This window comes from Carex rostrata, chromosome 28 (genome assembly GCF_964058835.1).
Source record: "Carex rostrata chromosome 28, lpCarRost1.2, whole genome shotgun sequence".
NCBI classification, from domain to species: Eukaryota; Viridiplantae; Streptophyta; class Magnoliopsida; order Poales; family Cyperaceae; genus Carex; species Carex rostrata.
Window position 1 is genome coordinate 3,517,595 of NC_135945.1, and position 16,703 is coordinate 3,534,297.

General features: G+C 33.7%; 1 long non-coding RNA gene across 1 annotated transcript; it reads left to right on the plus strand.

Annotated features, from left to right (window-relative positions):
- Positions 1 to 7,033: 7,033 nt before the first annotated feature.
- On the plus strand, positions 7,034 to 8,493 carry LOC144546020 (uncharacterized). Its single transcript, XR_013508663.1, has 3 exons — positions 7,034 to 7,241; positions 7,577 to 7,647; positions 8,050 to 8,493. It is a non-coding gene; the product is annotated as an uncharacterized LOC144546020 (long non-coding RNA).
- The last annotated feature ends 8,210 nt before the right edge of the window (positions 8,494 to 16,703 follow it).

Consider the following 16,703-nt stretch of genomic DNA (forward strand, 5'->3'; position numbering starts at 1 on the left):
TAGACAAAATTATATATTCTATCAAAAGAAATGAAAAAATAGTTAATGTTTATATTTTATGGAAATACAAATGCCATGACTGAGATATATATACCTTCAATGTCCCATGGTTCAAGCTTGTTAAGATCGACATCGCAAATGAAATCGAGACCGATCGTGTCTGAAGCGAGTTTCTTTCTCAAGTAATAGTTAATCAACTCTTCTTCGGTCGGGTGAAAACGGAAACCAGGCGATACCCATGACTGCCCATTTGCTGTTATGTTCATCTCCTCTCTCTAAGTTTTGTGTTGAATTAAGGGGAAAAAAGAGAGATGTTGGGCTTGTGAAATAGTACGAGAAAGAGGTAATATATATATAGAGAGAGAAGGGTTAGACTGATAACATGTAATTGGTATACACTGAATTTAATTTGCATGCATGGTTAGTTTTGATAGGATAGAGAAAAGCCACCAACTCTAATTACAGAAAAAGGATTTGTTATGGAGCTGAGAAGAAACAGAGAAACTTGTAAGAAAATAGAAATAATTGGTATTCCATTGGATTGCTATGTAAATTTCTATGCAATTTTGTATTTCAGAAACTAGAAAATTGAGAATGGAAAGCTAAAATAGCTACTGTAATAATTTTATAAAGAGACTAAAAGATATGAATCCTTATAATAATTTAAAATATAAACAAAAAACTGTTAATTGTTAATTTATATAAACAAATTAGCTTCTGCTATGGATTTTTCAAAATATATATATATATATATATATATATGAGATGGGCTACGGTGAGTTGCGAAGTAAAGTGACTATTTTACTTCACGCTCATATTTTGCGATTTTTAAGTTCAAAATGTCGATCCGAACCGTTCATCTTGTTCTCCATATTGAAATGTGCTTGGAGACCAAATTTTACATTTTTTGGAATTTGTTTACTATTTATTAAGCAATTTTGAAAGTCGCTGATCTGATGGTCCAGAAAATTTTACTGTTCACAGCAAAGCAGCAATTTTGGAATTTTCTTAATAAATAGTAAAAAAATTCTAAAAAATATAAAATTTGGTCTCCAAGCACATTTCAATATGAATTAAACATCTAACGGTTCGGATCGGTCGTTTGGACTTTCAAAATAAAAATACGGCATGAAGTAGAAACGCGTTTTACTTCGCAACTCACCGTAGCCCACCTCTATATATATATATATATATATATATATATATATATGAAAAGTATATATCACTTTGTTAATGTTAGATATTACATGTAATATGTATCCAAGTGCTGGATATATATAAAAGAAACAAAAAGAAGAAAAAAAGATAATAATAAATCAATAAATAAAATAAAAATTTCTTGATGTCTTTTGGCATCAGAATCAGATCAGAAAGTGAAAGTAGAACTCTGCTTTTAGGACCTTTTCTATCTACTTTCCAAAAACGAAAGGTGTTTAAATTGATAAATTCTTACAATTAAATTAATTTCTCGTACCTTATCATGGATCAGAGAAAATGACCGAGTACGTACCCCTGTCATTTTCTAGTATTTTAAAAAAAATAATTGAAACTATTATCTTTGTTATGATGTTCTCTTTAAGCTAAAGCTTGAGATTGGTATCACAGAATTATCCTCTTTGGCGTTCTTTTTTTTTTTATATAAAATTCATGAAAAAGGTTTTCTTTTGGCACAATCTGGATTGATTAAAAGGAAGCAGGTTAAAAATGCCTTCATTTTTTTTTTTTAGTTTCTAATAATAATTTTTTTTAGAATTCTAATGTTAAAATAAAATGTTAGATGGGTTCTATACTTCTATATTATTTTTTTCTAGATACACATAAAATATTATCATTTGTTGATTTTGTTTTATATGAATTAATGAGTTAAATATTAACATTCAGAAATCATTAGTATATTTTTAAAAACTTTTGATACAAATAAAAAAAAAATGCTGTAATCTTTTACATATGCCTATACAAAATAATATAGATCAACAATTAGATCAATTTTTTTTTTTTTTTTTGGTTTCCTCAAAAAAAATATTATATTTTTGACATTTAATTTTAATTTTAAGCTATTAAAATTTTAAAATAAAATATAGTGGAGACAAAAAAAAATTGAAACATTTTAACCCCAATTGAAATCTATTTGGACCACCAACTATTGTGTTCAATTAATTGAAAGAAGAATATGTGTTTATTTGGGCTAAAGAACAGAAAGGTGCCACATTAGCACTAGTTACAATTGAAGACATGTCTAAATGACAGTTTTCTACTTCTACGTTGACAAAAAAAAAATTGAACAGTAGCCGTTAAAATTTTGCTTTTCTTAACATAAAATGCTCTGCATATCATAAAGCCATATTCATCAATGGTACATGCATCCTAGAAATCTAGTGGTTAGAACATTTAATGCATGAGTCCCACTAGATTCCTTTTTTTTTTTTTTTTTTCTGTGTTGTTCTTTCTTCACCATTTTTGAACAATATATTGACAAAATTGGGTCAACAGATAAAACGCTTTGACCACATTTGGACCAGGGATTATATCCAACCAAGGTTTAACTAGCGCTATGTGGTGGATCAATTATTCTTTGATTGTATATTTAGAGAAAAATATAGGATCATATTTCTTTTATTTATTTATTTATTTATTTTGAGAAAAGTTGATCTTTGAGATAAAGATGTGTACTAGGGCTGGCAAAAAAATTCGAGGTTGGTGATTCGATTCGGGTTTGATTCGAGTTTAATTTGATTCGAAATGGGTTCGAATTGAAACGAACTAAACCAGGTTCGGTTCGGAATTAATTCAAACCAAACTCAAACCTAGCCTGGTTCGATCGAAATAGGTTCGTGATTTTTTTGTGGTTTGAATCTCATAAAATTACCGGCCATCCATTTACCTGATGAAATTAAAATCCAAGATAGAGAGTCATAATTTAACTTAGCCGATACTCCCTCGTTCTCAAATCTCAATAACCTAGTTCTCTCTCCACCTCTCCCTAACTCACTTTCCCTCTAGCTCTAAAATCTAGCCGACGCTCTCGGCGACTGGCTGTCTCTCCGGCTATCACTCCTCTCTCCGGCCTAGATGACTGTCACTCCTCTCTCTTCGGTCGTCTCTCATAGTTCATACCAGGAAAGTCATCTCTGATGTATTTTTTCATGAACAATTTTTCAACTTAAAAACACTTATTTCATAGTTCATACCGGTAAAAGGAAGCCATGTGAATTTTGTCCCGCGAGAAAAAATTAATGTATAAACTAACGGTATAACTAGGGCTGCTAAAAAATAATTTAGTTCGTGATTTGATTCAGGTTCGATTCGAAAAATGTGTAGTTCACAATTAATTCGATTCGAAATGGGTTCGGTTCGAAACGAATCAAACTAGGTTCGGTTCGAAATTAATTCAAACCAAACTCAAACCTAAGGTAAGTTCGGTTCGGTTCGGTTCGTTGCCACCCCTAATGTGTACATTGTTATCTAGCTATTTTTATTTTTATTTTTTTTTACAAAACAGATGAGAGATAAGGTTCTTAACTGTAAATATCCATAAAAAAACATATTTATTCGGATTTTGAACATACAACCTCCATAAATAAATAAACTATCAAATTTATGATTGAGGAATTTTTTTTTTTCAATTATATCCTTAAGAAAATCATTTTGTTTATTGTTGTTTAGCCCATTGGCATCTGAATTTTCATTCTAGCTTTGAAGTTTACAAGAATTTATTTCTTCAAGTTAAGTGTTTAGTGGTACTATTATAGAGATAGGTAGTTAACTAACTAGGAACAAAATGTAGTACTATACTATCTTGGGCAGAGCAATGATATCATTTTTTTAAATATGCTTTGATATATTTATTATCAAGTTTCATTCCCCAAAGGTAATGCGATTGAATTTTCTGGCATCAACGAATACATGGGTTCTTTTCTCAAGGTAATACGTACCCAATGCAGTTACCGGTACCAAACATTTCAACTGACTCACTAATTTGCTATTATATCCTTGATCCTTTGTGTTTGGGCACTGGTACTGTTTTTTTGTTCACTGGTTTGGTCTTTCAGTGAGTCACTGGTCCTGGTAGATTTTTGCTGCCACAGGTACTGTAAATGATTTATTTTATCACTGGTTACTGGGTTTCACCTTACTGGTACTGCTACTGGGTTTTGTCCTCACTGGTACACTGTCTCACTGATACTGTTTTTGCCTTCATTTTTTTTTCTATGAATTTATGTAAAACATGTGTTATATTATGGTTTTTAAATAATTTGTTTCTTTTTGGGGTATGTGTACTGGTTCTATGTATGTATGATGGCGATAGCTGTAATATAACAACTACAACATTTGTGCTGGTTTTTCCAGGGTTTTTGTTTATAGTTTATCATTTTTGGTAATTGTAAGGTTTGTGTTCATGTATAAGGGAGCTACCATAGCTCTGAGGTTGTGCTGTAACTCCAAGAGACAGTCATGGTTATTGGACACACAAGCCCTCAGGTTACCTGACTGAGTACAATTAAATTGGACGGTCAAAGATTGGAATTTTTAACTTGGCACGAATCTCAAAGCACAAATAATATTGTCCTCTCCACCATTCCGAATGGGCACCGACTGATATTAAATCTGGTTCGTCCGTTTCAATTTTGTTGAGTCAGGTACCTGGGAGGATATGGATCCGATAATGTATGGATGCATGTTTGTACTGTTATTTGAGTCTTTAAGCAGTTGTGTTCTTATATCAACTATTCTATGTAATATTAGATTCTACTTTTTTCAATTCTTGATCAAAAAATGCCTGTAAAATAAAATAATTGCTCAAGAGGGACAAACAGGTGGCAAATGTTTTCATTGGGTTTTAAAATGCTCTACCGTTCTGATTAGAAGGATAAATATCTTCGTCAGTAGACAGTAGAGTGTGACAGTCAATGTAGCACGTAACTGTTCCCACAATTTCTGACCCTGTAACCCATTCCATGAATGAATACACAGAAGGGGCCACAGAGAAAGGAGATTGTTGAATAGAAATGTGAGGCTCATGTGAGGTACAAATGATGAAAGCTCGCCAAACACAACTTAAAATCATACTGGTTTCTATTTGGTCAAGTTGAAGGAATATTTAAGAAATATTGTCCAAAATACTTTTGCTGGCTTCTTGTTTACCGATTGGTTGTATGGGTAGTTAGTATTAACAGATGATATCTTTTTTTCGGTTTGTATTGCACTTACTTATATTGTTTGCAAATAGATATAGATATATATATATATATATGATATTCCTAGCTAGAAGGGATGGGGTCGGTTTTTCTTTTAAAATATGGCTTTTTTGGATTTGTATTTCACTTGCTATTATATTTTGTAATTGTTCGCTATATAAATATCGCTTGTTTGGATTTGTATTTCACTTGCTTTCATACTAACTACAGTTAAAAAAAAAACCTAGATCTGATAAGAATCAAATATGGTAAAGGAGAAAAAAAGAAAACTAAATGATTGATTACAAAATTGAGGTAATGAACGACATTTTTTGGCCTTTAAAACAATGGATTTTCTGTGTAAACCCATGAAACATTTGTTTGTCTTCACAACCAGTGGTGCCGATTTTTTTATTTATATCAAAAAAAAAATATAAATTTAAAAAACTAACCCAACTGCTTGTTAATTTTCAAATCTACTCAAACCGGAAAATTTTTTTCCGGTTTCAATACCAATTTCCGGAAAAAAAAATTCCGAAAATTGGATCCTAAATCCGGAATAATTTTTTCCGGATTTAGGATTTTTTTTTCCGAAAATTTTTTTTTTAGGAAATTTTATTTTTCATTTTTCAGTTTTTATTTATAATTGATTTATTTATTGTATTGAAGTATTACAAATATTTAATATATTTTAAAAAAAATAGATGAAATACTATATAATTTGATTTATTCGAACTACTGCTACAAATAATCCGGATCAACATTTTTCATGCTAGATTTTTTACGACCGTAAGAAAAAATAATATAATATAATATATGTATATGTATATGTATATGTATATGTAGAGTACGGCTAACGCGCTTCCTCTAGCATATGGACCGAAATGCTTCCGGTGGAAAGTTGAAATTTCAAAATCCAAAAAGTCGATCTGAACCGTTCATCTTCTTCTCCATATTAATATCTGCTTGGAGACCAAATTTTACATTTTTCTGAAATTTTTTACTATTTATTAAGCCATTTTGAAAATCGCTGATCCAACGGTAGCTTCTGATTTTTACTGTTTGGTAAGCCACCGTTGGATCAGCAATTTTCAAAGTGGCTTAATAAATAGTAAAAAAAATCAGAAAAATGTAAAATTTGGTCTCCAAGCAGATATTAATATGGAGAAGAAGATGAACGGTTCAGATCGACTTTTTGAATTTTGAAATTTCAACTTTCCACCGGAAGCATTTCGGCCCATATGCTAGAGGAAGCGCGTTAGCCGTACTCGTATATGTATATGTATATGTATATGTATATGTATATGTATATGTATATGTATATGTATATGTATATGTATATGTATATGTATATGTATATGTATATGTATATGTATATGTAATATAATATATGTATATATATGTATATATAATATAAGAGGAGGGTTCCAATGCCTCATTTTTTTCATACCTCATCATACCTCATATTTTATATTTTTGTTTTCAAAGTCCAAATTGTTGATCCGAACCATTCAATAAAATATTTATACTAAAATATGCATGGAGATGAAATTTTATATTTTTTGGATTTTTTTTGCTATCCCTTTTCATTCATTAAAAATATTATTTAACTATTTTAAAATTTAAATTGATAAGTATACCCTTTTAATAAACTTATTAGTTTGAAAAAATTGTGAAAATGCCACTGCAAATCTGGAAATTGAAAAAATGCCACTGCAAACTTCAGAAATTGTGAAATTGCCATTATTGCTGTATTCTTATACTATTTTAGTATATGTATTTTTGTAATTCCAATTTTACCCTTCATACAATTAAAAGACTTATTGTTGACACCGTAGCCTCCAGTTCATACCATTTCACTGATCAACGAAGACGACGCGAATTCACAGAACACGCGATTCCTCCTACTCGCCGCCGCCTCCTCCTCCTCCTCCCTAATCGCTGCCGACGCCGCCGCCGCCTCCTCCTCCTCCTCCTGCTTCCTCCTCCTCCTCATTCTCCTCCTACCCAGCAGTAGGTTTGAATCCGAGGCAACCTGAAAATCAGTCCCGCAGCTCACCATAAAAGGTATCAAGCCTAATCGCCTCCTCCATTTTTGTGATTTTGTGTATGAAATTTTTGACAGGAGCTCTAATCGCGTCCTCCATTTTTGAAATTTTTGTATCAACCCTAATCGCCTCCTCCTGTTTAGGCCTTACTAGTTACAACCCAATTTGACAGGAGCTCTTTGAGGCAGAAATGACAGCTACTAATTAATTGTCCCGGTTCCAGTCCCTATTCTCTTGTCCTTGTACTGGAATTAATTACATTTAATTCCATGACATCATGCCATGAATTAGTTACAGACACATTAACATACTATATATCTAGGTTGTTTACATCATAACTATCTCTATGTGTAGGTGCTGCGGCAGCTGAGTAAGCTTTTGAGAGCAATTCCTTCATTTTTGCAAAATTACTGCCGTACTGAGAGGTGAATACAAACTAGTTTTAAAATTTCCTAGAAGAAATGTTCTGACCATGAAGTGAAAATTGTTAGGCTTTGCCAAAAATAAAGCTGACACAGTAAGAGAAATTTGAATATCCTACCTGCCTTAGAAGAGAGCACGAATTTGGTTGAAAGGGTACCCCACATATATATATATATAGAATGATAGAATAGAGTGAAACCTAGCTACTTGGATTGGGAATTTGGGATATGGGCAAAAGTCAAATTGGTAAAAACCAATACCTAACTTTTAATGTAAAATTTCATTACCGGTCAGTGCTTAGAATTCACATAACAACCACAGACAGGTACACTACTGGTATCTGGTACAGAAAGTGCAATTTCATTTCTTTATCTGACTGGTACCAATCTTTTGATGTATTCCAGTGCCTCCTCCAGTCCGATCTAATCAGCATGCATCGCTCAAATCAGTGAAGGAAGATTGCATTATAATTGATCTCAGGAGTCAAATGACCCTCTTGTTGGTGGCCAACCATCGTCGGAACGACCAAGTCAGCACTGACTTCATCAATTAGGTCATTTTATGGCTGGAAGCTGATCTTCATAGATTTGGTCGCGTGTTTCACTGAACTTGCTTCAAAGATGTTGCTGGCACCAATTTGGAATTGAAATCAAAAAATTAGATAGTCTTTTATTATTATTATTTTTTTATTAATCTGTTTTCTTTTTGCTGTTTTCTCCTAACTCTAATTTTATGCTTGTTTGATTCAATACAAAGGTTGTAAATAAGGAGAAAGAGATATATGTGTGTATCTATATAGATGTGTGAACTTTTCTTACCATTAAAATTTTATTTTTAGCAATAGTCAACTGCAGGGTTTGACCTTTTCATTTTATTTTCAGATTGAGATTAATCTAGTTATTCCTCCTAATCAGCTTTTCTAAAACTATGTAAATTTCAGAATATGTACATTTGAACATCCTTTACAAGCTGTAGAAGTTTCAAAGGGGGGCTCAAAACCAGCTCTGATTTATTATTTTTCTTGTGTTTCTTCCATTTTTACCCCTGGTAGGGGTGTTTAACATTTTTATTTGATTTTTCTACCTAAACTGTGTGTCTTTATTATATAACTCAGATTAAATATAGAAGAAAGTTAGAAACATAGAATGAATTTTTCAGGATGCTAAGATTGCAATGTTAAAATTAATTTTTACCATACTGGTAATTTGAAAGCTTTTGAACTGTAAAACAAGTTCCCATTTCATTGAAGGTCCAGTCCACCATCAGTGTTAAAGAAATACTCAATTTTTCACAAGTATATTCCTTATTAAAGTTAGTTAATTTCTTCAAGGTCAGAGCCATTTTTATTTTATTTTATGCATTTTCACATTCCTTTTTCCAAAATGCAGCAGTCATTTGTGTTCATGCATTGCAATTTTACTAAGTGCACTTGTAACTTCAGAAGTGATTAGCCAAAAACATGTATTGGTTCTTGTAAATTGGATGAGGATTCATTTCCCTTGATAAAAAGGCAAACAAAAGTATTTCATCTAACTCTTTTATTTGAGAAAGATTATTCCAATTCCTGGATTGTGTCCCCATTTACCTATATATATGTGATTTGGCAAAAAATCTTCTACTTGCAAAAATTGTTATTAGGAGTAATTAATATATGCAAACTAGAACTTGGAGTATAGATTATCATGCGTAAGCTGTAACCAACATAAAGAGACTTGGCACTAAGGCTGGTACCAGCACTTAAAATGGCAGAAAGACAATATAACCTTCTAGTATCCAGTATCAAAAGTAAGATGCATCGGTATTCACAACTTTTCATGCGTTTTACAAAATTTACATGAAAACTAATATATCATGAAGGCAGTTAGGATCAATCTAACATCGAATAATCAGGGGGGCAAATACAAAACTCTGCACTTCTAAGTTTGTTTATTATTGTTCATCAACTATACTGGCATAAACAAATGCGCCAGAAGCGGAGGAAGGGGATGAAGTCGCTTCAGTGCCAGAAGCCAGGAGCGAAGGTGTGATTGAGTTTAGGGTTAGTCAGGCGAAGCGGAGGCGTGATCGCTTCAGAGAGGCGTGGTTCTTTTCTCCTAACGGAGTGTGTCTCCAGGGTCCAGGTGAAGGAAGGAGGCTAGGTTTCGTATTTTTTTATTAAGGGTATTTTAGGCAGTAAAAAGATTAATACAGTATAAATGGTATTTTCACAAATTAATCAACTTTAGAGTGGCATTTTCTTAATTTTAAAGTTTGGAGTGGCATTCTCCCAATTTCAAAGTTTTGAAGTGGCATTTTCACAATTTTCTCTATTAGTTTTGTTTTTAAGTCTTCCTTAATTCCACTGACAAGTTGTCTTGTTGTGTCCTCTTGCTACCTCCATGAACTTCCTCTTTCTATCTCCGTGAATGTTACAGAAAATTTCCAATCTGTGAGTCCTCTAAGAAATAATTTAGTAGCCACATTAGAGATACTTGGGATGATGTTAATTAGTCGCACCTATTTCCTTTGGCTATATAATCGTTGGTTTCTGGAAGAATTATCGGGTTTCTTTTACTGGATTTGATTTATAAGAGGGTTGGGATCCGAGAACAATCCTGGCTTCGACAGAGAAGGTTCCAGTCATGGCGAATCAAAGACCCGACACTTGGGGAATTCGAGAGTGTTCTTAGCGGTGGCGGGCAGCTGCCAAGATGGCCGGAAAGCCACCATCTTTTCCAACGAAGTTCATTTTCAAGCTATAAACATTTTCTTCTTTATTATCTGAGTTCGTTGCATTTAGACAGTTTGTTTTATCGGATTGATGATTTGAACGTTAAATTATAATAAAGTCATGTAAATATGGTACCGGATTGGTTTTCAATGAGTGCGTACCATCTGATTTTTGTTCAAATTGGTACTGTCAGAATGAGACACTTTTCACGAGGATAAAAAAATAATTTTTTGCGACGGACTACTCTCGTTGTTCAGTCTTTTCTTTTTGCGACAGACTACTGTCATAAATGCGTATTTTTCCTCGCAAAAAATATCTACTTTGTTGTAGTGCGTGTTGGTTTTCATCTTTGCAATGCTTATACTGTGATCATAGATAAGTCAAGTAATATTTTAAAATAACTAAATAATATGTTTAATGGATAAAAGGGAATATAGAAAAAGAATGTTAAATATCTATTGAGATATTAGATATTAGAGTGATTTGATGAGTTGACCATATTAGAAACTTATATGTGTACACCAAAAGTTTTCTCTAAATTCAAAACGATTGATGTGAACCGCTTAACATGATCTTCTTATAAAAATATATTTGGTGGCTAAAATTCATATTTTTAATTAACTTTTTTACTAGTTTTTAGCTAAGTAAAAGAACTTTTATCCACAATATTTAGAGAAAAAGAAAATAATAATAAAAAATTGTGGCATGTAAAATTTGGTTTTTACAACATTTTCATATTCACTCAAACGGATCGGAATTGATGGGATTGGAACATGGAGAACATTTTCAATTTCAGTCTAGCTGTCGAACAGGCATGACATTATTTAATAATAATCCCACATCGTCCAAAGTCTAGCTGTCGAACGTGCAGGAATGGAATTCACATCCAGTGCAGTATATATATGACTAAAAATAATTAGATCTGAGTGGTCAGTTTAACTTGGGACGAATCTCAAAACAGACTCTCACCCGAAAACCCGATAAGTTTAACCCGGTTGGATTTTAATCTGGGCAGCCCGTGGCTAATTTTCCTCAGTAAGGTACCTGGGAGGATGGGATTATTAAATAATGTCATGCATGTTCGACTGCTAGAATTTGCGGATCCGTAACCTCCTAGGTACCTGATTCAACACAAATGAAACGGACGGCTCAGATTTACTCTCAGTCGGTTCTTTCTCGGATGGCGCGGGGACAGTATTATTTGTGCTTTGAGATTCGTGCCAAGTTAAAAAAAAGAACAATTTTGAGCTGTCCAATTCTACTATGCAGGAGGTATAGCGACTGTCATTTTCAAGAGGACATAGACAACATCAATAATATATATTTTTTTCCTCAATACATGATAATATTATGTTTGTAAGTTGTGTACATGCAGCTAGCTAACGTGTGAGAACGTGTGAGAACGTGAGCGAAGTTTCTTAACTTGAGAAATATATAAATCCATTTTATTTCTCAAGATCAATACAAAAATTAAGGCGACTAATTAAGCAAGCAAGAAAGCATGAGCAATTTAGCAAGCTTGGCTTCCTCTTCCCGCCCACCTGTTATCCTAATGGACCCCCGACTACAACAGATCCTCAAGGCATGCTCCGAAGGTGATGTCAGCCTCTGCATCAACATGATCAATGCCGATCCTGATATCCTGCTCTCTACCACTCCTCACAAAAACAACTGCCTTCACATTGCTGCCATGCTCGGCCATGACGAGTTCGCAAAGCAGGTCTGGTCCAGAGCCCCTTTCGTCTTCTCTGGCACCAACATTGATGGCGAAACCCCACTGATAGCTGCTCTGATGGCAACTAACATTTCTTTGGCTTCTGACATCATCACTGCTGTACAAAATATACAGCATGATGATTTGGAAGAAGGTAAGTTCTTGAACAGCATGCTCATGAAGGTGGATAGGCACGGAGCAAATGCATTGCATCATGCTCTGAGGAATGGTTTTGGAGAAATGGCAGTACGACTCTTGGACATAGAGCCGCGGCTATCCGAGCAAGTAATTAACACAGGTGAGTCACCAATGTTTATGGCGGCCCGTAGAGGATATTCTGAAGTTGTAGAGAAATTGCTAGAAATCCCATCTTCGACAGATTGTGGCCCATATGATGAATCAGCTATGCATGCTGCTGTGAGATATGACCACCCAGGTTCATTACTTACAAGCCCAATTCTGTACATGTTATTTTTCACTCTAATTGCGGACTTCCTATGCAATTGTACATTCTGTTGTAGTTAGTCTTATGTATGTATATCAGTTGAGAAAACTATTATTTTGGCTTTTGAGCGCTAACCCAATTTGACTAAAAATATTTGTTCAAATTATCTCAAGTCTATAGTCAGCCATAAGTCAAAACACGTACATTACTCATTTCCTTTTGTAAAATTAAGAACTTTGTGAACCACAGCTGCGACCCCACCACTAACTTCGCCTTCCAACTTCCACACCAACTCTATATGTTGTTATTGCCTGTATTTAAGAGTCCTAAATCCACCTTCACCCATTGTCTCACCTCATCTGCCATCCACCGCTAAGGCTTGGAGCGAGCCAATATTGCTATCGCTCCAGAAACTTTCGAGAAATTATCATTGCTCCCTCCATGCATTTGAACCACTTACTTCCCATAGATTCTAGGTGGTCTTAGTAAATGTCATAATTTTATCGTGGCATGCACTGTCAGGTATAGTTGAGCAACTGTTGAAAGGACGGTCCCAACTAGCATACAATGAAGACAAAAGTGGAAACAATCCGATGCAGAGAGCTGTAAAGGACAACAAACTCATGCTGGTGAAGATATTCTTAGAGTATTATCCTAATTTGGCATATATTAAGTATGAAAGCACAGGATATACTCCATTTATTGTGGCCGCACAAAAAGGTTATTTGTTGATTGCGAAAGAGATCATGAGAACTTGTCCAGACTCAGTTTATACTGCTGATAAAGATGGAAATAATGCACTCATGCACGCTATCAAGTATGAGAAATCAAATTCTATTGACTACATACTCAAAATGCCCCAGCTTCATAGGCTTATTAACCAAGCCAACAACGATGGCAAGCTTCCCCTGGATCATGCTGCTCAAAAGTGTGACCCAGAGCTCCTTCGTTCTTTACTAGCCCATAAAGGACAAGATTATACTGCTGTTGATTCTGCCGGGAATAATGCAGTTAATGCAGTCTATGCACATACTGAATTATGGAAGTCTTTGAAATGGGTAAGTTAACTAATTTTAATTGATCTTACCCGCAACACTTAAATTTAATGAGTATTAAATTTGTACATTTCCTTAATTCCAATAATAATATAGCTAGTGTTTTTTTATATAAGGTTAAGAAAGATCACGCATATATTTATGTTTTTTTTTTTTTTTGTTGTCACAGAATGAGTCCTTCACATTGTTGTCAGATGCAATTCCCAACGGATGGAAACATTCAATAAGAGATCATGCAAAACAGACAATCAAGAAACAAGCAATTCAGGAGGTCAAGTCACTTACTGCAAAGTACACTTCCAACACATCTCTGATCGCTGCCCTTCTCGCTACTATCACTTTTGCTGCTGCTTTCACATTGCCAGGAGGATTCAGTGCTGATCCCTCTGATGCCGGACAACCCCTTTTTGCTAGGAAAGCAGCTTTCCAGGTGTTCCTCATCTCTGACACCATAGCCATGAGCTCTTCTCTTGCTGTCGCATTTCTTTGCATTTTGGCAACATGGGAGGACTTAGATCTCTTGCTGAATTACAGAAAAACAACGAGGGCGCTCATGTGGTGTGCATACGAGGCTACTGCAATTGCGTTTGGTACCGGTTTGTTCACAGTGATTGCGCCCAACAACTTGTGGCTTGCAATTCTCATACTGGTAGTTTCCTCCATCCTTCCGTTTATCTCAAAGGTCATTGGTGACTGGCCCGTATTAATGTTGCGCTACAGGCTTCATGGTCTGTTTCAAAAAGATCTTGTTCCAAATATTTGAACAAGTGCAAAATCATATTATAATTAATAGAAGGGTTGGACCATTTTTTAAATAAATGTAAGAGGCTTCGTTGTATGAGTTTTGAAGAAAATTATTAAGTTCAGCTGTATTCTTCATTTGTTATATTATCATATCTCTGTCTTTTTTAACTGAGACGAAAATTAAGCATGGAAAATTTTGAATGAACTTGTGGGCTTCCATATTATAAGAGTTGTAACTGTTCCGAGGACCGCTGGTACCAGTGCCCTGCCAAACAACCCCTATAAAACAAAAAAAATGAACATTTCTTGATTTGCTATTCCATGGGTGATGGACTGATGGGCCTAGATGGAAAATTGAAGTTCACTTATTTCAATGCTGTGTTTTAAATTTGAAGGTAGGAATTTATTTTGCTGGCAACGGTTGGTTAATTCCCCTTCTCTTCTCCTAAGGAAATAAATCTGCTGTGATTCTTTGAAATCGCAGGACCCAGCTTTTTCAAATCAAACCATCTATTTGTTTTGAGATTTGTTCTTAAAACCAACTATTTTTTAGATCAGTGTATTCCAAAAATTGAATAGATTGATTTAGAAAAGCAGAATCATGCGATTCCAAAGAATCGCAGCAGATTTATTTCCCTTCTCCTACTACTAATAAATTCTTTATCGAAATCTCCACTTGTAATCTCCTTTTTATTATTAACACTCATTTCATTTTTCTATTATATCACCTTTTTAATACTCATTTTATGTTTAATACTAATAATGTTCAACTTAATGCTTAGAATCGAGAAAAACAAAAAAGTAAATTGATCAGTGAAAGGTACGGTTCAAGTACATATCTGTTTACAATAGCGACTACTGTTCATATAAAATAAGACACAATTAAGTGAGCGATAGTTTTTCAGTGCAAACTTCAATGGTATTTTAGTATTTATGATATAATTTTATTTTCAGTGGTGGATTCAAATGCCTCCATTTTTTTGTTCCAAAATAACACATCGGAATTTTGATATTTTTAGTGGAGGGTTAAAATAAAACACAATTTACTTCTAGAATAACACATCGGAATTTTATAAAAGAAAGATGCCAGTTTTGTTTATTATATTTTTTTTTACATCATATATACATTTGTGAAGAAAAGGGTTTATAATAATCAAAGAGGTGTAAGATAATGCAATACTTAGAATAATATTTGATTTATTGGAAATTAAGAGTGCAAAGAAAAGCACACTACTAGAATTCACGCTTTTTCTATACTTTCAAAATTGACTTTTTTCATGGACTTACCTTTGAAAAAAACCCTAAATTACTTTAGAAGGGCCCAAATATTACAATAAGATGGATAAGAAAAAGTATAACTAAATTAGGTAAAATATTTTACAAAATCAACATATTTTTAACAAATTCGTGCAAGAGGAGCAACCAACGAGACAGCTGGTTATTGGTTAATAACTCATTACACTATTGTTATACCGAGATTTAAGTGGATAGTGCAATAGTCTTCCACATGGATCTCTCTCGTGGCATGATTAATTTATAGTCAATGGGTTCAATAATGAATCTTAATATATACCCAGTTGTATCTATTTTTTAATAATGAATCTTGTAGTACACCATGCTTCATCCAAGAAGGGGGAATCACCAAGCACCAGGTTCTAGATATTATCACTTAATTTTAACCTTACTTCACTCCGAAGCCCTTAATTGGCTGGAAACTCGGTGATTATTAAGTCAGTGAAATTCATTAAATGGTTAAATGAACAAACGATTAAATTTATAATTGATCATTTGATTGGTTCGCACAAATCCTTTCTGTAATTTTATAGAGAAGGGTTAAAATGCACCATTGGTTTTGTGTCTCAACCATATCTTACGTCTCTATCTCCGTTTACGTAGTTCAAACAGTCGATCCGAACCATTCATCTTGTTCTACATATTAAAATGTGCTTAGAGACCAAATTTTATATTTTTTGAAATTTTTTTACTATTTATTTAGATAGGTACAAAATCACTGCATCTGGACCATCCAAAAACAGTGATTTTGTACCTATCTAAAAAAATAGTAAACAAATTCCAAAAAATATAAAATTTGTTCTCTAAGCACATTTTAATATGTAGAACAAGATGAACGGTTCGGATTAACTGTTTGAACTTTGTAAACAGAGATAGAGACGTGGGTTATAGTTGGAGCACAAAATCAATGGTGCAATTTAACCCTACTCAATTTTATATTACTGGTCTAGGAGCATGGTTAAAAAATAGTTAAAAAATATTGATTCTAGGGGTGCAAACAAATTGGATATTATCCGTCCGGATCCGTATCCGAAATTTTGCGTATTCGGATATTCAGATACGGATAATTTACGGATACGGGTACGGATATAAATTAT